At 41.2% G+C, this 21,755-nt stretch overlaps 1 protein-coding gene across 3 annotated transcripts in view; it reads left to right on the top strand.

The window, feature by feature from the left end:
* rassf7.S (Ras association (RalGDS/AF-6) domain family (N-terminal) member 7 S homeolog) overlaps positions 1 to 21,755 on the top strand; it is a 40,445-nt gene that overhangs the window by 3,362 nt on the left and 15,328 nt on the right. Inside the window, exon 1 of one of the 3 annotated variants that reach the window (XM_018259552.2) lies at positions 21,037 to 21,206. The gene's annotated coding sequence lies outside the window, so the exon portion shown is untranslated. 3 annotated transcript variants of the gene reach the window in all.

Genomic DNA, 21,755 nt, shown 5'->3' with positions numbered 1-21,755 from the left:
CTGTGTTGTCATGTAATCTAATGTGGATTTTATCGTTTTTGTATTGTTTAATACAAACTTTCTCCTACTCTGCAGAACCATCAAAATAATCCTCCAAATAGAATCCCAGTTTATCTGTTTAAATCTGACTCCATGATCTTTGTCCCTGCAGCTGGAGTTGGAAACAGTAAAGGGGATGTAAAGGCAAAAATAAAATCCAATACAAATCTCTACACAGTCGCCGACTGCTCTACTGGGAAACAAACAAAGCTGCTTGAGTTCTGCATGGCTGGGAAGTAAGGCGGGGGCTCCCCCTGCTGTACATAAGTATGATTGTTTCCCTGCAGAGCAGTTAGGGACCGTCTGACAATTCCTATCCACAGCAGTAAATGAAGGGAGAATTTCACTGCATACAGTCAGGTTTCTTATAAAAAATTGTACACATTTTATAATTTTAAGTATATTGGAGATAGGTTTCTTTTTCATTAAAGAAAGTAAAAATAAGATTTAATTTTTTTGCCTTTACATACCCTTTAATGTTGTGTATGAAGTCCTTTATAACTACAAGCAAATAGCTTTTTTTCACACGCGATGCAATTTGGTTGATTGTGCAGAATTGCCGGACTGTGTACATACTGTATTTGTATGCAATTGGGCCCTTAGATTGTAAGCTCTGCTGGGACAGAGACATGTGCAAGATTTATATTCTCAGTGCTGTGTAAATGTCTTGGTGCTATATAAATATTAGATAAAAATAATAATAATAAATGTGAAAATGCAAATTACTGTGAATTCCATCCACAGTTTGGCACCCATAGTTGTAATATAAAACAAAACTATCTAAATGTTGATCGTGGGTAATAGCAGGATACAGAAGTGATTGGTAAATGCGCAGTTAACTGATTATAAAAGTTCTTTAGAGATTCATTATGGTGGATACAGTCATTAGTATGGTATATTAAAGGGGAAGTACAGTTTACAGTAAATACCTATGTTGTGGCTTATCTTTGTGTCTGTAGATACAGGACCACATAGAAGCCAATCGATGCACAAGGTCTTATTTCTGGGGGTCCTGTTTCTAACGTCATTGGTGAAAGTGGCTATATACTGTAGTCCTGTAAACCATACAGCTAATTTTTTTCACATGGGTATATTTGTACTAGTGCAGTAACCAGATGGTATTAAGCGTCAACCAATTTAATGCAGGCTGTATAATAACAATAATAATAATAATACTAATAAACCTGTGATTTGTTGCGAATGGCAACTGTTCTGATGCAGAATTTCCTGGTTTTGGTAAATGAGCCCAAATATCTGATTTAATACAGTTAGGGGCTGATTTATCATCTTTGACCATTCGATATCTAAAACCTATGGGGGACTTTTTTTTTTTTTTTTTGTAGAAAGATCGAATACGATGTTACCTCGATTCGTGCGATTTGAAATCGAACTTAAACGGCCCGATTCACCTTTGTTTTTTTAATACAGTTTGGTTGGTCTTTTTTTATTAGAATTTCAAAGGTTTTTTTTTTTTTTTTCCGAAATTCAACCCTTGATAAATCTGCCCCTAAATATTCATTGCAAGTCGTGTTGATAATTGTATGTAGATAATGTCAGTGGGCCGGCTACACATTCCCAACCCCTGTTTGGTTCTTGTTTGACTCACAGGAGAGAGGCTGGTAGAGTAAGGTACAGATTAAAATTCCTCACATTCCTTTAAAGTTCGTAAGCACCCAGCTACAAAACCCAAACAACCCGCCACCCCCAGATCATGTTTTGTTAACGGTAGAGGATTTATGGCATTTCTGAGCTTCTTACAACAGATCACTTATAATTAAATTTTTTTGGCCCATTTGTTTTTAAGTACTTGTTTAAAAAATGCATGCTTTTCATTGGTTGTCTGCTTTTCCCCTCTGGTGCCTGCTGTATAACCAGTAACTGTTGCTTTCTGCAGTATAGTGTGTGTGTCTGTGTGTGTCTGTGTGTGTCTGTGTGTGTCTGTGTATAGTGTATTTAATGGGTCATTGTGGGTCTTATCCACTCTCCCCAGTGTTAAAGGGGTGGTTCACCTTTAAGTTAACTTTTAGGGTAAGGCCACACTGGGCGTTTTGGGGAGATTTGGTTGCCTGGTGACTAATTGCCGTGTCTTTGTGGCGACCAATCTCCCCAAACGCCTTCCCTCACTCTGCGCCGGGCAAAAAACGACGGCGCTAAACACACACAGCGGTTCGTTTTCCGAAGTCACTCGAAACCGCGTGAGGGAAGGCGTTTGGGGAGAAAGCTCATTGTAGGATAGTCCTGCTCCTGAGAGATAACAAGGGGCTTTGCATTGTACATCGAGGAAGCCAGATTTATGACTGCTTGAATGCAGTAATTCAGCATGGAGTACTGATGGTCATTTTGGTTATAGAGCAAATGGGTTGTCATGCAGAGGTTGTCAAGAAACCCAAGTGGAATTTATATTGCATTTTAAAGTACAGCTTGTAATTTTTTGTTGTAATTCTGTTGAATTTCTAACACTGTTAGTGTGAGCCAAACTGATGAACATTATATGATGGGCCATGTGCATGGGAACCTTTGTATTGTTCTGTTGGTTGCGGCCAACCATCCTAATGATCGCGACAGCAGGAAGTCAAGGAGAGCAGTGGAAATGCTGCTACTCTTTCATTTCCCCCAAATTTTTCACCAGTGCCAGTAGGCAATCTGCTGGGTTAGTGTGAATGGGCTATACTAGCCCAAGCTGCTTGTATATATCTGAGCATGTGTGGCCTGATTTGTAGATATATGTTGAAACTGCACATTAGGGCCCACTACACTCTGGGACACCCAGAATCCCTTAATCGGATGCCTGGAGTTATTAGTTGTTACCACTTAAAGGAGAAGGAAAGGCTAAAAGTAAATAAGCTTTATCAGAAGTGTCTATATAAATACACCAGTAAACCCTCAAAGTAATGTTGCTCTGAGTCCTCTGTCAAAAGAAACAGCACATTTCTTTCCTTCTATTGTGTACACATGGGGCAAATTTACTTACCTCCGAAAATTGGCTTCGCGCACATCGCAACAGTTCGCCAGGCGTAAATTCGCCCGGACAATGCTAATTCATGAGGATCCGAAGTTGCGCACAGGGTACCGAACGCTTGCGAAATTGCGCTAGCGATAATACAATCATCAGTTCGAAGCTACGCTAGCGTTGGCTAATTTGCATATGGCGTGCAGTTAAAGTACAATGGCCGGATATGCTGGAGCAAATACATTACACTACACAAGCCCAGGGAACCTTAATAAAATTATATAGAGGTGTTATATTGCCCTACACACAGGAAAGGAGGGTACCCCAAAAAAAAAAAAATTATATCTTTTTCAGCCTATCACCCTATCTTCTCTATTGCACTTCCCTGGTCTGAGGTGGCGAAGGCAAGTCTGGCGCAAGAGGTAACGTTCTGAAAAATCTGCATCTTAGTGAATTAGCGTAGTTACATCCATTCGCCAGTGCGAAAATTCACCTGGAGTGCGAAGTAGCGCTGGAGTCTATCTCCTTCACTAGTGAATTGACGCCAGTGCCCGTTAGTAATTTGCCAGCTTTAGCCACTTCACCCTTTAGTGAATTTCCCCCATGGTCTTCTGTATCAGACTTCCAGTTTTTAGCTTAAGCCTCCAGGGCTAGGGCTTGAGCATGCTCAGTTTGCTCCTCTCTCCCCTCCCTGCTGTAATCTGAGCCCAGAGCTATGAGTGAGCAGGGAGAGACTCAGGCAGGAAGTGATGTCACTCCAAGCTAATATGGCAGCTGCTATCCTAAACCAACAGAGAGCGTTTCTAGAGCTGTTTACTCAGGTATGGTAAAGCATTCTACAATACAAATACAATGTTATAGCTTGCACTATTCTGGTTCATCTATTGGCAATAAACTGCTTCAGTAGCTTTCCTTCTCCTTAAAGCAAAGTTTCTTCTAGGGCAATTGGACTTTTTTTATTATCTGTGCACTAAGTTAATTGTTAAGAGACAAAATGCTCAAAATCACCCCCCAAATTGACTTGTTCAGAGGAGCTATACCAGTAATATGACTTGGCTGGTCTTGTCTATATAGAATGGATTACAGGATCCCTGTGCTGTTTAGTGGGGTCACTATGATTTCCACCCCCCCCCCTCCTGTCTACTCCCAAATACAGAGAAATGGTCATTTAAACTAGGCTTATAAATCAAATTTTGGGGTCATGATGCAAATTCTTCCACTATATTTACTTGAGAAAAACTATTGGAACACTGATGTAGAATGTATACATAGAAATATGAAGAGAGGGAGAGAGAATTGCTGCACACACCATGTTCTCATTCTTTACTGACCATTTAACTCCAATTTAAGCTAGTTTCCATTTAAACACATTTTATTGTTAAAAGTTGTGGAAACTGGATAAAAAATACCATATTGTGTATTCTATATTTTAAGGGGTGTTTGAGCACAGATTTTATTTCCTTTAATAATGTGTTCACGGTCGGTTATGCATCCCACAAAAAACGAAACTGTTTACTGGAGGGCTCTCAATTTAATAATTTGATGTTAGTGTTGCTTTTGTTATGTGCTTTTTTTCTCTTATCTTGTTTTCAAGGTCTGCAGTGAGGAGGAGGACTGGTTATTGATTAACTAACTTGGAAAATCAGTGGAAAACTGACCCGCCAGTTGTAACACTGCCCCTTCTATCTTGCTGAGGTCACAAAGTAATAGAATGTGGCCTTTGGTGGTGAGATCAGAGGGGTCTATTTACAAAATCTACGGTCTATATTATGATCTGAAAGTTACATTTTTTTTCATTTTTGTAAGAGTTGCCTTCTGTTTGAAGGGCAAAGTGCAATTATCCATTTGAACTGGGTGTCTGGAAATGCATGCATGAATCCATATTGGAGGCAAAACCGTCATATTATGTTTATTAAATGGTAAAGTGATGTTTAGCAGGATTTAGTTATGGTGATCTGAATTACAGAAAAGATCCCTTTTTTTTGAAAATCCAGGTCTCATGCATCCCAGATAGATCCTGTTCTTTTATTTGTAAATAGACTTAGATAAGCAAGTGCATCTGTCATTCCCTTTCCACAAACTTGTCTGGGTTAATTAACTGGGTATAATTGCTGCTTTCGTCCAGACGTGTTCTAGTGCTAGAAGATGTTTTTGGAATCTGTTACTCGGGTGAGAGAATAGCAAAATTACCGGCACACAGGACACAATGCAAGCGGGGAGACCTCTGTGTATTTTTTAAAGTGTAACGTTTCGGGGGGCACTCCCCTTAGTCTGAGTATAATTGCTGCTTTCATCCTTGTGATTTTGATGGTCAAAAGTGGGATAACTGCTTTATTAGTGTTAGAAGATGTTTTTGGAATCTGTTACTCAGGTGAGAGAACCTTTAGGCTAGGGCCAGACGGGAGTGAAATCAGCCTTGCGGATTTTCAAAGAAACCCAAGACTTTGCATTTCAAGCCAAAAACCGATAAGTGTATTCGCTCCAGAGCTGACGCATGGCTTCCAGATGACAGCAGAGAAGAGGACTCTGCTAGTGGTCAGTGGCTGAAATCAGTCTGTGGATCAGGAGACTGATTTCGGCCCCTTCTGGCCCTAGAATGACCACCAAAAGAGAGAGTGTGCACATCTGCTCCAGCAACATAAAGGTGTAGGTTATACATCTGAACTGTGACAAAAAAAAGAATGTAGCTACTTTGTGACTTATGAGCCCGCAAGCCAGTTAGTCAGGCAAGTAAATGCAAGAAGCCAACAGCAAGTCTCGTCTGGTTCTAAAATACTGAACAACGGCACATTAGCATGCCTTCCCCAGGTCTGTATCATGCACATTCACACAGAGAACAGTATAAATGGTGCAGATGAGGTCCAAGTTGAGTGGCCACTTGTCCGATTTTCACCTGGACGGGCTGTTTGGGTGAAAACTGCCTGTCTGGATTTCCAAATTAGGAAATCCGGACAGGACATTGAAGTAAATGGCATGGCAATCAACCAGACGCTAATTTCCATTTCACAAGCCCTGCCCCTGACATAATCAGCCCCACCCCTACTGCACTGGTCCCGCCTCTTACATCACCGATCCCGCCTCTTACATCACCTGCCCTGCTCTTCAAAGTCACCTGCCTGGAGTTGGGCAAACAGAAAGGTGGCAACCCCAGGTCTAAGGCTAGTGATCTGCAAAATCATTAGCTTGGTTTTTATATGGTGTTGGAGGATGTTGGCACATGATAGGGAGATGAACTAGCAAGATGTCACTTCTCATGTCCTCCCCACACCACATGCTCTCTGCTCGGCAGCTTGATTTTGTTTTTAGTAAGTGAGTAAAATATCTTTATGGAATCTCAGTTTAGCCGTTTATCTATATTTAAGTCCTACTCTGTATATAATACCCAATCTCCAATTTTACATTTGCCAATCGTCCAACCAATCTACCAACCAGAAGGTTGGCATTAGCGAGAAAACAATGAATTTGTGCAGAGCTCTATTCTATATTTTAATCCAGACCAAGAGAGTTACAGATGTGATGCTGCTGCAGGGGTTAGGGTTATTCTAGAAAATGCAATCCTTTATTATGTTGATAATTAAGAGTAAACTCTCGAAAACAAAAGGCATGGAATCTAATTTCAGAGGACTAAGTAAGTAGGGATGTTGCATATTTTATATCCTTGATATTGTTTGTAATAGAAGCTTGTAATAGAATAGGACTATTCATCACTGGCGCTTTAGTGGGACAGTTTCTCTACAGGGTCTGGAAATTGGCATTGTCTGCCCATACAAAAGACCCTTTCGGTGTCAGGTACAAGATAAGAGTCGGCTGTGCTTGATGTGTAGGGAGAGATGGGGGGATGGTTGATTTTGGGAAAGGATACGTTATTAAAAAGGAATTTTTTGTTGTTTTAACTCTCCTGACTTTTTCTGAAGTTTTTCTTTTTGCTCATATTTCTCCAACATGTAATCAGAATCTTGATCTCTGTAGGTTTTTACATGTCGTAAACTAAAAGCACACTGGGAAAACCATTGTTTTGCATTCATGATTAAAGTGCCGATCCACCGAATCCAGGATTCAATTTGAGGTTCTGGAAAAACTGAATCAAAACCCATCATGTCTCCTTCTGTAGGCAACTGAATACAAAAGAAAAATGTCAATTCAAAATTCATGACATTTTTATTTAGTTTCCTCAACTTTGAATATGCCGGTTAGGGTTCCATTTCGGTTCAGCAGTACGATGAATCTTTTGTGGATTTATGGTATTCAGCTATATCCACAAATCTCTAATCTGAATATATGTCTTACCTTCCTCAAGCAAAAGATATATACACGTTTGAATTTTAATTGATCTCAATTGTCTAACTCTATATATTTATTTTATTAAGGCTGCTTATTTTTTTGTAAAATATATTGTGCCTTCTTTCCCTTTCATCAAAACAGGTACCGCATTGCCTCACTGGAATAGGAACAAGAGTTAGTTGGGACAATTACCTGTTGGCCCCTCGTTTGGAGCCTATTCCTGATATTCATATGTTTCATTAATGTTGTGAGACAATATCAGTGTTGGACTGGGACATCAGGGGCCCACCCAAAAACCTTTGACTAGGGGCCCACCAATTAATCTTAGACCAGGGGCCACTCTCAGTATTATTACTCTTCCTGTCCTGACTCAACCTCTATTCTCCTAATCTTTTCTTTACAGACTATAATCTGTTATTTCATCTATTAAACCTCTTTGTTCTCATAGAAATAGGGAATGACCATGAAATAGGCCAAAGGTTTAGCCCACCGTGAGTTTTCCTGGTATCCCTGTGGGCCAGTGCGACACTAGACAATACACTCCCTTAAAATTGCCTTCAATTGAAACCCTTGACAATGGCTGTTTCTAGATGATTAAATATTGTAATTGTGTGAAAATGCCTCCATTCATATTTTTGTGTGATTTACTTACTCCGAACAGGAAATTTTTAGAATTTGGGGCGTTTTGTTGCTTGTCACCATCCCATGGATGACCAAAGCCATTTGCCATAAGCAGGGTGTAAGTTCATATAGAACCATTATTAGCATAACGAATGTGTTTAGTAGAGATCAGTGGCTTAGACTAGGGTAGGGTTGCCACCTTTTCTGGGGGAAAAAATACCGGCCTTCCTATATATCTTTTTTTCCAATTAATAACATTGGGATTAGCCATCATTTTTACCGGCCAGGCCGGTAAAATACCGGCCAGGTGGCAACCCTAGACTAGGGCCACCCATGGGCCGAAATCAGCTATCTGAAATACACTGGCTGATTCAGCCTTACCGCAAGTCTATATTTTGAAACAAAATTCACTGAAGTCGGTTTGCAGCTCAGCCGATTCAACACTTACGAATGCAGAAAAAAGAAGAGGACACTGCCCCTGTGTGGCCCTAGCCTAAAGACCCCCATACACAGGCCAATAAAAGCTGCGGTTTTGAGTCGGCAGCTTATTGGCCCATGTGTGGGGCCATCCAATGGGCTTCCTTGATCAATATCTGGCCAAAGTTGTGAAACATCTAGAACACGACTAGTAAGAGAATTTTTTTTTTTAAGATGTTCTGCTAATTTTTTTTAATTTCTTTTTAAATTCAGTCATGCTCTGCATTGCCATGATAAACTGTTTATGGGGGAAAATACAGCTTTTGGGAAGTAAGCATTAAAGATATGTTTCTACCTGCCACTTACTAAGGGCAAGTCCACACGAGGAGATTCGGGGAGATTTGGTCGCCTGGCGACTAATCGCCTCGTCTTTTGAGCGACTATCTCCCCTCAGCGATTAACTGCCTCAGAGGTTTTCCCCATAGGCTACAATGAAAAGTCGCCTGCGCTAATGCACACGCGGCTATGCGTTTTCAATAGTCGCTCAAAGAGGCAACTTCGGGCAACTATAGAAAACGCATTGCCGCGTGTGCATTAGCGCAGACGACTTTTCATTGTAGCCGATGGGAAAAAACCGCTGAGATAGTTGCTCAAATGACGAGGCAATAAGTCGCCAGGCGACAAAATCTCCCCGAATCTCCTCGTGTGGCCTTACCCTAAAAGAACAGATTCGGTTCTAGCAGGTTTCTGGTAACTTGATTGTCACCCAACAATGCTTCAGCTTTCTGTTCCATAAAAAATAACTTGCTTACAGCTGCTGTTTTTGAGGTTAAGATACCGCAACGCAATTTTCCCATAAAGACCTACCTTACATAATTGCTTCCTTGTGTTAACTTCTATTTTCTATGCTACAATGCCAGTGAACCAAACAACTAACAATCTAGCAAAGGCCTTTCAGCCTCGCCCTCAAACGAGTTTAGTTGCTTGCGCTGGCATCGCAATAAAGGACCCATTGTATTCTCTGGGAACGGCTGAAAAATTGCCTGAAGCTTTGCTAAGATAACCCACCTATCATTACTGAAAACTTCACACTGTATGAAGAAAAATGAAGTTGTTAAATCAACGTCAAACCAAGTTAGAAATGTCAGCCAACGTTTTTGTTCCTGCAACATACTTGGCTTGTTTTAGAGGTTTATCGTCTATCTTTTTTTTATTACGTTTTCCCTAATTTTACATAGGTTTTTTTGTGGTCCCACCTAAATATATTATGCATAATACATTTTCTTGATTATACACAGGGCCGGAACTAGGGGTAGGCACATGCTCAGCCGGCACCACAACTGCCCATTTTTCCTGATTTAACTCTGGTCCCTGAAAAACCTAAAATGGAGCTTCTACTGTATATAAAACAATTCCATTTAAATAGGTAAAACAGTATTGGTATACTTATGCCAACATCTCTATTTAAATTATGTACCAACAATACAACTTGAAGGAGCTGTAAGTCTAAATCATACGTTGCCTTATAAAAGAAAACGCAATTTTGAGTAGCTTTCCAATATAAATTAATGAACCATTTTCAGCATTTTAGAGCCAATTGTAATTTAAAACTGTATGTGCCATGCCACTCTAGGGGCAGATTTATCAAAGGTCGAATTTATTTGAATTTATTTTTACTAAAATAAATTGAATATACTCACAACTCGAATGGGAGGTTATTTAAGAAAAATTTGAACGTCTAATATTCGATCGAATAGGAACGATCTGAAAATTCGATTCTTATTCGGTTTGTATTTGATACGAGTTTTCCCTTCGAATGTCAGTAAGGCTAGTAACAACTTCAAATGGCTCAACGGACCTCTGCCATTGACTTGTACATGAACTCGGCAGGTTTTAGGTGGCGAATATTCGAATTAGGACTGTTTCCATGGTCGAGGTTGAATTTACATTCGAATAAGGGGAGTAAAATTTGAAAGAGTGAATTTTGACACCAAATTTTTTTTGAAAATTCGAATTTACTATTCAACCCTTAATAAATCTGCCCCTAAATGTTGTGCGGGTGCATGGACAGTGGAAATGGTGGATTGCGGTGATGAAAAAGGTTATGATTACACTTTAATTGAGCCAAAGGAATAAATTGCTCAACCTTTGTGAAGGTGAGGTCTCCGTTAAAGAAAGAGTAGTAGTAGTAGTTGAGGTAGAGTCTTGCAGCCAGTCGGGTACCCAAAAAAACCTGTGGTACCCTGTGGGTTGTTAGTGGAATTTTCGGGAGCGGGTATAAACACAGGTTGTCGGTTCTCCGGGTTTGTGGGTCGTGAGTCTTCTCAATAGCGAGTTTTACTCTTTTTTTCTGATCAGGCCTACTTCTAATGATGTCACTTCTGGTTTACAATGACCACACTTCCTGTTTGTTGATGGTTGGCGGATCGGGTTGCAGATGAGGTACTTGCGGGTGAGAGTTGCAGGTCGTGTTTGGGCTTAACAAATTGGTTCCAACAGAAATAGGGGAACAAGGTCTAGTTTACATGGATGATGTTAATTGGAGTCATTCGCTAATAGGCACATCTATGAACCCCAATACACTGATATACTAATTGCTGTGGGGGGGGGGGGACAAACTGCTCAACCGAGTAAGGCGGATTTAGGGTTGCAAGTGCATTTTGCTAAAATGGATACAAAGGTGGGGATTCTTTTGCAAGTCACGGGAATCTCATGGGGGATGATATACATAGAAGAGAATAGTACAGGTTTCTTTATGCATGACATACAGTATTAAATGCACCAATTAGGTGCACAAGGGTTCAAGCATAAGAGAGCGGTAGGACTTAAATATTGTATGAAATCGTGGCAACATTGCTATTCTGGATTCTGCTATTCTATTCTGAAATTGGAATCTGGGTCTTCGCTTCCCCTTTAATTGTATTTGGTTTGAGTTCAGCAAGGACAAGAGAACTTTGCAATTAATACTTAAGTTGCAACACACGTTGTCACATAGGCATGACACGTGATCTTAAGGAAACAAACCAGCTTCTGATCTAGAGGCCATTTTACCTGCTTTTAGTAGTAGTAGTAATAGTAAGGGAGGAGGAGGGCTGGATTGTTACCAAGAATGTCAGTAATTTCCCTGGAGGTTATCAATGCATGGCTGGCAAAAGGAATAAAATAACATGCCGCCGGCTTTATCTGTAGAGAACTTAGCAGGTGCAGGTGCTGGGAGTTACAATGCCTGTGTTACAGATTTAAAGTGACAGTGGCATGCAGCTGAGCTGGAGAAGCAATGGATGCTGTTGGTTAAAGGGATTCTGTCATGATTTTTATGATGTAGTTTTAATTTCTAAATGACACTGTTTATACTGCAAATAATTGACTGTACAATATAAAATGTCATTCCTGAAGCAGCAAGTGTATTTAGTTGTAATATTGGTGTGTAGGTGCATCTCAGGTCATTTTGCCTGGTCATGTGCTTTCAGAAAGAGCCAGCACTTTAGGATGGAACTGCTTTCTGGCAGGCTGTTGTTTCTCCTACTCAATGTAACTGAATGTGTCTCAGTGGGACTTGGATTTTACTATTGAGTGCTGTTCTTAGATCTACCAGGCAGCTGTTATCTTGTGTTAGGGAGCTGCTATCTGGTTACCTTCCCATTGTTCTGTTGTTTGGCTGCTGGGGGGAAAGGGAGGGGGTGATATTACTCCAACTTGCAGTACAGCAGTAAAGAGTGACTGACGTTTATCAGAGCACAAGTCACATGACTGGGGGCAGCTGGGAAACTGACAATATGTCAGATTTCAAAATGAAATATAAAAAAATCTGTTTGCTCTTTTGAGAAACGGATTTCAGTGCAGAATTCTGCTGGAGCAGCACTATTAACTGATGTGTTTTGAAAAATATGTTTTTCCCATGACAGTATCCCTTTAAGGAAGCTCCAACTTCAGGGAATTTTCTATAGAGACTATAGCATGCAAAGCCCCCTACACCCCAGACACAATGTATAGCATGTCCCACTTGCTGCAAATATTGAATGCACCCCAGTGTGGCGTAACTGGAAGTTACTGGGCCCAAAAGAAAAAAAAATGTTCAGCCAACCCAAGGGCTTTGAGAAAACACAGAAACAAGAGCAGCGAGGGCAGCAGAGGTTCCCACCTCCCTTTTGTAGATAGGGGATGGATTAGATAGGAAGTATAATACATAACAATAAGGTATAAACTGCTCTTCTTCCTGCTCAGTCCCTGTTCCATTCAAGAATAAACCGCATTTTTCTCTGAAGGTTCAGTTTGGGGGCCGGTAATGTGGGAGATAATTGGGTTGGTTGCTGCTCTCCAGCCTTTCTATCATTGCTACATTCGATTTTAGCTGCCACTTCTCGTCCCTTGGTATGACTTTTATTGATTTGTATGGAAACCAGACATAGACATACTTCTGTGTTCAGTACAGTGACGTTATGTCTGCTATAAAATAACAATATACCCGAAGAATGATGTACATTCACTTGTCTTTCAGTAGATGCTCAGTAAACTCTACTGGAACAGGTTCTTCTGCACTGGGAGCCATATTTGTCTGCAATTTGAGTTTTTATTACTTGTAAATAGTACTGCACATCCACAGACCCTAAAGCTGGCCATAGATGTTGAGATTTTTAAAAGATCAGATCCTGATCGTGAGACCACGATTATCTCAGAACGATCGTACGAATTGTCCATCAACTAAAAAGACCAATTTGGCAGGAAAACAAAGGGGAGCTGCTTGGCCCTGGAAACATAGATACATTGCACTGGGACCCACAAAGATTTTTTGACCTGGCCGATCAATTTCCTGACAGATGTCGGCCGAAAAATCGTAAGATGTACGATCATTCGAATCCCACTTACCGCACAATAATGTCAAAGGATTGTTCGGGCTTCCCTAAAATCGGTCGTCCGGCAAGAAGAATCGTCGCGTCTATGGAGAGCTTAAATCAAATACTGTTGACAAAGGCAGAATGTTTGCATTAAGAACCATGTCTTTTATCGCGAGACAGCATTTGATTCCTAAGCTTATAAATAGCTATTGATATTTCCTTTTATTTATCTGAACCAATATAGATTTTAACATTCATTTTTAGAATGATTATCTGTTTGGAGAAGTACTGTATAAAGTTTTTTGCGGGCAGGGGGGATTTTGTTTGTTGTAGAGTAGGTGAGATGTTGTATAAATCGCCTGATGCCACCCGTGGGTGGATTTAAGCCCAACAATTCAAAAGCGAGTGTTTTTCAGGGCAGAATTGGCCCCTTGTATGACGTGACAGGTTAATGCCGTTGAAGTCCCTGGCAACAGGTATAGGGAAGTATTTCTTAGCCCGCAGAGAAAATGGCATTATCCTATGTCCACATTGACTTCCATGTATCATCTCTTGTGCAGATGATAATGATGCATCTTCCTTGTCACACAATCAGTCATGGCTACTTAATCTGCCTCACTCTTCCCACATGTAACAAGGGATAGAGACACACATGGAGATTAAGAGTAGGGCTACATGGATGTTTTCGGCACAATCCGATGCGCTGCAACAAAATTCCGGCATCAAATCGCATGCAACTGAAATAAGGTAATGTCGGGTGAAGTCACATCGTTGATCCGACGTGACACGACTGTCGGATGCAGACGCATCGTGCATCGTCTGCATCCGATAGTCGTTTCACGTCGGATCAACGCTGCAACACCATCCGACAATGCATTCACTTACCTTATTTTCTTCAATGCGTTTTGACGCCGGTGTTTTGTTGCAGCGCATCGGATTGCGCCGAAAACGTCCATGTAATCCTACCCTAAGTAGCCCAGCGGCAAATCTCCTCTTCTTCTGGCGACTAATCTCCCCAATCTGCCTTCCCGCTGGCTAGAATCTAAATCGCAGACGGGATGGCACTCATTTTCTGAAGTTTCCTTGTGAGGCAACCTCAGGTGACTTTGGAAAACGAAGCGCTCCGAGTGCCATCCCACCCGCAATTTAGATTCTAGCCGGCGGGAAGGAAGTTCTGGGAGATTAATTGCCCGAAGAAGAGGCGATTTGTTGCTGGCCAACTAATCTCCCTGAATCTCCACGTGTGTCTATGCCCTAATGAGCAGAGCAGTTAATTTGGGGGATTTTTGTTTCAAAAGATAAGGATGAAATGCTATGGATGTGGAAGGGAGTTTCAGACAATAGGTGTGATGGTTAGAAGTACGTTATTGTATTTGGTGGTGGGAAGGTTACATGTAGGGAGGAGGCAGTCATGGGTGACTTGTAGAACAATGACTCTGCATTGTGACCGAGCATTACAAAGTGCAATTCAACTACAAATTAGGAACAAAATTGTATTTTGAAGGACAGTGGGAAGGGGTTGTCGGGAACGACTTTCTGTAAGTTATTGAACGGGGATCTGAGAAAAGCTACCTCTGACTTAGGCCTTCAGGGCAGATTCAGTAGAACAGGGTCAGACAGAAAGGCACAACAAATAGTAATTAAGGGGAAGTAATTAAAGGGTGAAAAGTTCAGGTGCCTAAAACTGACCATAAACTAGCCGGTAAAAGCTGTTGATTCAGCCACTCAGGATTGAGTTGGCAGCTTTGAGCAATGCATTGAGAAAGAGGCAATATTTGCATGCTGTTCCTCTCAAGCAACCAGCAACTGCACAGCACAACCAGTATTGTGTGCAGTTCCTATTTTATGTTTTTATCCCCAAGTCGGCCGTTTATTGGCCATGTATGGGACCTTCGAGAAGGGGCCTCCCTCTCCAGTATTTGACTGAAAAATCAGCCACATGTCTGTGGGGCAAGTTAGGTAGACCATCATGCAAGTATTTACCAAGGCTTGACTGAATTTAATAGGTATTGTATTGGAGAGGATTTAAATATTGGTAAAATATCTGATTCAAGTCACTATCCTTCACAGCTATTTGGGTTGGTGGGGTAGGTGGTAGATAGACAGGGTTATGTATGTTGCATCTAGGGATGCACCAAATCCATGATTCAGTTCGGAATTTGGTCAGGATTTGGCTGAATCCAAGTGCCTGACCAAATCAAATCCAAAAAAGGAAGACAAATATTTTTTAGCTGCTTGGGTGGTTCTCTTTACCTCTCATTTCCCTTATTTTCATATGCAAATTGGGGTTCGGATTTGGTTTGTCATTTGGCAGAATCTTTCACAGAGGATTCGTGATTCGGCCAAATCTTAAAATAGTGGATCTGGTGCATCCCTAGTTGCATCCTTATTCATAGTGTTGACCAATAGAATCGGCCAATAATTTAGCAGGAGGCTACTCTGTTATTTTAGTTGTAAAGTTGGCCATATACGTAACAATTACGATCTTTCTTGGAAAAGATCTTCTTCAATACACACGTGTAGAGCTGAATGTCAGATATACATATAGAAACAATAGAATTCTACCTGTATCTGACGATTCAGCACTAACAATGGCCGATGTTTGGGTTCCTTCAAAGGCGCCCAATCAAAATTTTCCGTCCAGCCCGATCGATGAGCCGACTGATATCCAAGTCTTTTGATGATATCGGTCGGCTCTTTTCCCACCTTACACGAATGACTGATACACCAATGATTTCCTAAACCCTATGTTTCATGATCTAAAGGAGTCCCTGATCAAAAGTTTGACCCCTTGTCAAAGCATGGACTTTTCAGTAGGACTTAAACTAAGAACATTTTATTTACCACTGTTCTTGCTGTCCTAATGGGTATCTTTAAAAACTGGCAATAACCATACTGGAGGGACTGTGATAGGCAACCTATGAAATTGGGAGTCAGATCAACCGGGTAATCACATGAAACGAGATATATAATATTTAGCGTAATGTAGATATGACATTTTATGTTTTTAAATATTACCTCTAAAAGCATTCGTTAAAATATGTTTATGACCTTTCTCTTGGCCTCCTCTTTCTGACCCATGTGCCTTTGCTTGGAGCAGCCATTGTGTTGGTGCGAGGCAGGGATACAAGTAATCTCTAATTAGAGAGCGGGCAGTGCCAAAATTGGTGCTGTTGTCAACATTTTTAGATTTAATTAGTGGGTGGTTACTGTTCTATTTAAAGAAGATGCAATTTCCTGGACAGTTATCTAATTTTGCCCTTTTAATAGAATGCTAATTAGCTCATTATATTTCCACCTCCTCCTTGTTAAAGACAATTTGCGTCTTGGGTTTCAGCGTATGACTCGTTCCTTGAGCAATTTAAAGGGTAAGTTTATATTCACTTTAAAAATGCAAAGTCCGACCCGCACATCACTAGTATGAAGTCCCAAGAATTCTCGATAACTGGTCATCGTGCCCCTGGTGGGGGGGGGGAAGAGTTTTATTTGGTTAAATCTTTTTTCATCCAGTCTAGGTACTTGAAATTACTATTGCAATTTCGTTTGTGAAGTAAAGCTTCAGATTCTAGCCAGAAATGTATAGAAATACAGAAGCAGGTGTTCAGTCTTTTGTTGATCTGAGATGAGAAATGTGCTCTTCTTTGCTATTTATTTTTCCATAGACAGACTAAAAAGAATGCGAATGGTGCATGGATTGTTGGGTTGTGGGAATGTTGGGCTTTTTTTACGGCACATTCTTTCCCTGCATAATTGTATTTATACTCGAGAGGTCATTTCCATATTGCTTGCTTAGGAGGGATAAGCAGTACAGATGTGCTAGGAGCTCCTGTTGATGCAATTACCTTTTATGAAAGGGATTTTAACACAACTAACTGGCAGAAAATTTGATGCCCCACAGGTGTGTTATGTAGATGATGAACCCTATTGTCTTTTTATGACCACTGGCTGTATTCATGTCTATACAGTTTTTGTTGTACTGATATCGATGGTGAAGAAACATTTTTTTCTTTTGCTCTGCTTTTTGAAGGGTATTTTGGACTGAACACCCCAGTGTCGGACTGGGACACCAGGGGCCCACTCAAAGTATTATTTTCTTCCTTTACTTACTCAACCTCTATTCTCCTATTCTCTTTACATATTATAACCTATTATTCCATCTATTTAGCCTCTTTATTTTCATAGAAATAGGGAATGGCCATGAAATAAGCCAAATGTTTAGAAGCAGGAGGGCCCACTGACACCTTGGCCCACTGGGAGTTTTCCTGGTATCCCTGTGGCCCAGTCCGACACTGGAACACTCAATTTTATTTTTATTGTTTTAGCGTTGGTTTAACCAAATTCAAGTGCAGCAGATTGGGATCAACCTGTAGCCAGACAGAATTTAGAACATTCATTTAATTGTTTACAACTTAATGGCAATTACATGGGGGGAGATTGCAAAGGAAGGGGTTGCAGAGCCCTGTATGTCATTGCCCACCAGTAAAACTGGCCATACATGGGCCGATAGAAAGTTTGGATACCTCTGGTCTAGAGGGGCAAAGCATTTGACACATGAGCCCCATTCAAATATAAAAAAAAAGTTGGAGCACAACATAAGCATGCAAAAAGTTCCAAGGGGTGCCAAATGTGGGCTGTGACTTTCTATTGGTAGCACCTATGTGGACTGACCGGCTACAGGAGGCTTTGTTTGGCAGAATAACAGGTTTTTATGCAATTAAAGTTTTGCCTTTAAGCCAGGAATTTAAAAATAAGCACCTTCTTTAAGGCCACTTGGAGCAACATCCGTTGGGTTAGTGAGCAGCATGTTGCTCCCAAGCTACTGATCAGGGATAACTGAGCTAGACTCTAGACCAGGGACCCCCACTCTTTTTTTTTTTTTACTTGTGAGCCCACATTCAATTGTAAAAAGAGTTGAGGAGCAACACAAGCATGAAACATGTTCCTGGGGTGCAAAATAATGACCGTGATTGGCTATTTGGTAGCCCCTATGTGGACTGGAAGACTACAGGAGAATCTGTCTGGCAGTACAACTTATTTTATACAACCAAAACTTGCCTCCAAGCCTGGAATTCAAAAATAATCACCTGCTTTGAGGCCACTGGGAGCAACATCCAGACTTATCAGATGCACATACAAACCTTAGGCCGCTATTCTTTGCTATTTTAACTATTGCATGACAATGATTTTGTATCACAGACGTTTTTGTGAACTAAAAGCGGACCATAGAACCCAAATAGTCAGAAAACCTGTGCATGAGGCATGTAATGGACCTGGCCCTATCATGGAGGCTTTCCCTGCTGCAGTCACAATGTAACAAGGTGTTGTTTAATAATACTTTGTTTTTTTATATTACTCTGGATTTGTGCCCAGGAATAGGGATAAAGAGGCTCCTTACTCTGTGCCAGCGAAACAAATGTACCTGACAGAATACTAAGCCTCTGTATAACCACAAGATTATGGGTAAGGACAGAGGAACGCTGGAGGTTTCACCTGCTGAGTGATACCCGAAATGTTCACTGTCTCTTTGTGATGGTGTGAAAGTCATTTGTGTCCTCATTGTCACTCTGTTTAACTCACTGTGGCACTTCTTGTTCTGATAATAAGAAATTAAGGGTGGGTGTCTCGGTGCTATAAAACATTTTATGTACGTATTTGCTATTACTATACAGTTGCTCATGATAAAAGCTGTTGTATCACTGCGCTGGCCAGTGTTTTGGGTTGCAGCACTTGCCAAAAGCAAATATGGTGGTCCCCTCCCTGCTGTAATCAGAGCTATGAGTGAGCAGGGAGAGACTCAGGCAGGAAGTGATGTCACAGCAAGCTAATATGGCAGCGGATATCCTTAACAAACAGTGTCTGTAGCTGTTGGCTCAGGTATGGTAAAGCATTCTAAATGATAAATGGCGTTTTACCGTGCACTGTTGTGGCTAATCTATTGGCAATAAACTGCCTTGGTAGCTTTGGTTCTCCTTTAATTTAACTTTTTAGTATGTTATATAAAATGGCTAATTCTAAGCAACTTTTCAATTGGCCTTCATTTTTTCTTTATAGTTTTTAAATTTTCCACCTTTCAAATGGAGGTCACTGGCCCCATCTCAAAAACAAATGCTCCGCCTGCATCTCCACTGGCAAACTTCTCTGATGTCATGCCCCGCCCCTTGCCCGAATCGTGGGCCACAGAAAGGTGGCAACCCTATATGTGCCTAGCTCCAACCCCCCACCATCACCACCACCTCCGTTGTGCCCGAGGCATGTGCCGTTTTATTGCTACCGCTAGTTTGTCAAGTCTTTATTAGGAATGCACAGAATCCAAAACTTTTTCAGCTCGATTCAGCCGAAACCGCACGATCCGGCCAAACAAAATCCAATCCCTACAAAATGTGAAAGAATGTCCTCTTCAGTGGGTGCAAGCGCAGAAGAATGCTGATTCAAGCGTATGGGCTGATTTTAAGCCTGAGTTTATCTGCCCTAATTAACTGTAGCTTTAGTGCAAGTAATAACAATAAACATATATATCCCTTAATTAAGGGAGAGTTGCTCATTAAGTAGAAATGCTCCTTGCTACATTCCTTTTTAGCAATTTGCACCACTTTCTAATGAATACGGTTTAAGCGGACATGAACATAAAGATCATGTAAGATAAGTTCTTGAGTAGTTATTTAATATTTATATGTAAGTGTAGCTGTAATGGCTGTTCAAGGTGGACTTTGAGCTTGTGGGCCTTTTCCAGCAGGATTCGGATTTGGCCAAATCCTTCTGCCGGACAAACCGAATCAGAATCCTAATTTGCAAATGCAAATTAGGAGTGGGAAGGGAAATCGTGGGGCTTTTTGTCACAAAACAAGGAAGTAAAAATGTTTTCGCCTTACCACCTCTAATTTGCATATGCAAATTCGTATTCGACTGAAACTTCCGTGAAGGATTTAGGGGTTTGGCCAAATCCAAAATAGTGGATTCGGTGCATCCCTAATCGATACATAATACTGAAAAGCCATAGCATGCCTAGCATTCATTTAAACTTGTGCTTTACATGTTATATGCTAACATTTTGCTTTGGGGTACTTTATTCTTTATATATACAAAAACATAGATTTACTCAACTAGTTGACTGGATACTTTAGATCTGAAAGAAATATAGGCTTCAGTGTTTGTGTTAGAGTCCTGTGCGGGTCCATTTTTTGGAACCCATACCCGACCGAACCCACAACCTGGACCCGCAACCCGCATTTTTCCACGCTTGGACCTGCTGCCCGACCCGCAAGTATCTTATCCGCAACCCGGACCCGCAAACCGATGACCATCAAGAAACAGGGCGTGCTGTCATTGTAAACCGGAAGTGATATCATTGAAAGTAGGCGTGCTCAGAAAAATGAGTAAAACAGGAAGTGCTGTCATTGTAAACCAGAAGTGACATCATCGGAAGTAGACGTGATCAGAAAAAAGGAGTAAAAATCGCTATTGAGAAGGCCCGACATGCGACCCACAAGCCCTCAGAACCACCGACCCACGTCTATACCCGCACCCAGAACTTCTACCCGTAACCCGCTGGTACCCGACCCGCTGCAGGACTCTAGTTTGTGTAAATCCTCCTCACTCACATACTAAAGGCGAGGAGTGGCACATGGGGTTTACTGGATTTTCTAGTAGACTTAAGGTATGAAGATCCAAATTAAGGAAAGATCCATTATCCAGGTCCTGAGCATTACGAATAACCGGTCCTATACCTGCACTTGTATACCTCTCCTTGTGTCCAGTATCATAATCCCTTTGTCTAAAATCAGTAAGGCCGGTTTTACTAGTCCAGCAGCCACTCCTGTTTTACCCGAAACTCAGGAGGGTGGAATGAAAGGAAGGGGGGGGGGTGATTAAACTCCTTAAAGAAGGGACAATCGGAGAAACCGAAAGGACAATCGGGTAATCTCTGCTCACTTCTCAGCCAGACCTCTGGCCAGTTCCTCCTGCCAGATAGAACATATATATCATTTATTACTGTTAAGTAATTGGATAGGCATTACCTGCATGGAGAGTGGGATATACAATTCTGCATGAGAAATCTGAGTTGGGTAAGTGCACAAACCCCTGGGTATTGGCTCACTGTCCAGTTGGCCTGATCATGTGCTTTCAGAAAGAGCCAGCACTTTAGGATGGAACTGCTTTCTGGCAGGCTGTTGTTTCTCCTACTCAATGTAACTGAATGTGTCTCAGTGGGACCTGGATTTTACTATTGAGTGCTGTTCTTAGATCTACCAGGCAGCTGTTATCTTGTGTTAGGGAGCTGCTGTCTGGTTACCTTCCCATTGTTCTGTTGTTAGGCTGCTGGGGATGATATCAGTCCAACCTGCAGTACAGCAGTAAAGAGTGATTGAAGTTTATCAGAGCACAAGTCACATGACTGGGGGCAGCTGGGAAACTGACAATATGTCTAGCCCCATGTCAGATTTCAAAGAACCCGGCTCTGGTGTGTGGCACATGTTGGCTGGCAGAATGCACTAGACATAAAAGCAATACATTCAATAGCCCTAATAATGTCTTAAGTGAAACTGGTCGCTAATAGCATAATAATTAGAAACTTCAATTTGTTTGTGTTGCAATAGATTGTGATCCTTGTGGCC

The sequence above is a fragment of the Xenopus laevis genome, chromosome 4S (genome assembly GCF_017654675.1).
Source record: "Xenopus laevis strain J_2021 chromosome 4S, Xenopus_laevis_v10.1, whole genome shotgun sequence".
Lineage (NCBI taxonomy): Eukaryota > Metazoa > Chordata > Amphibia > Anura > Pipidae > Xenopus > Xenopus laevis.
The sequence above is the reverse complement of the archived record's forward strand: the minus strand, read 5'-3'. Positions and strand labels throughout refer to the sequence as shown.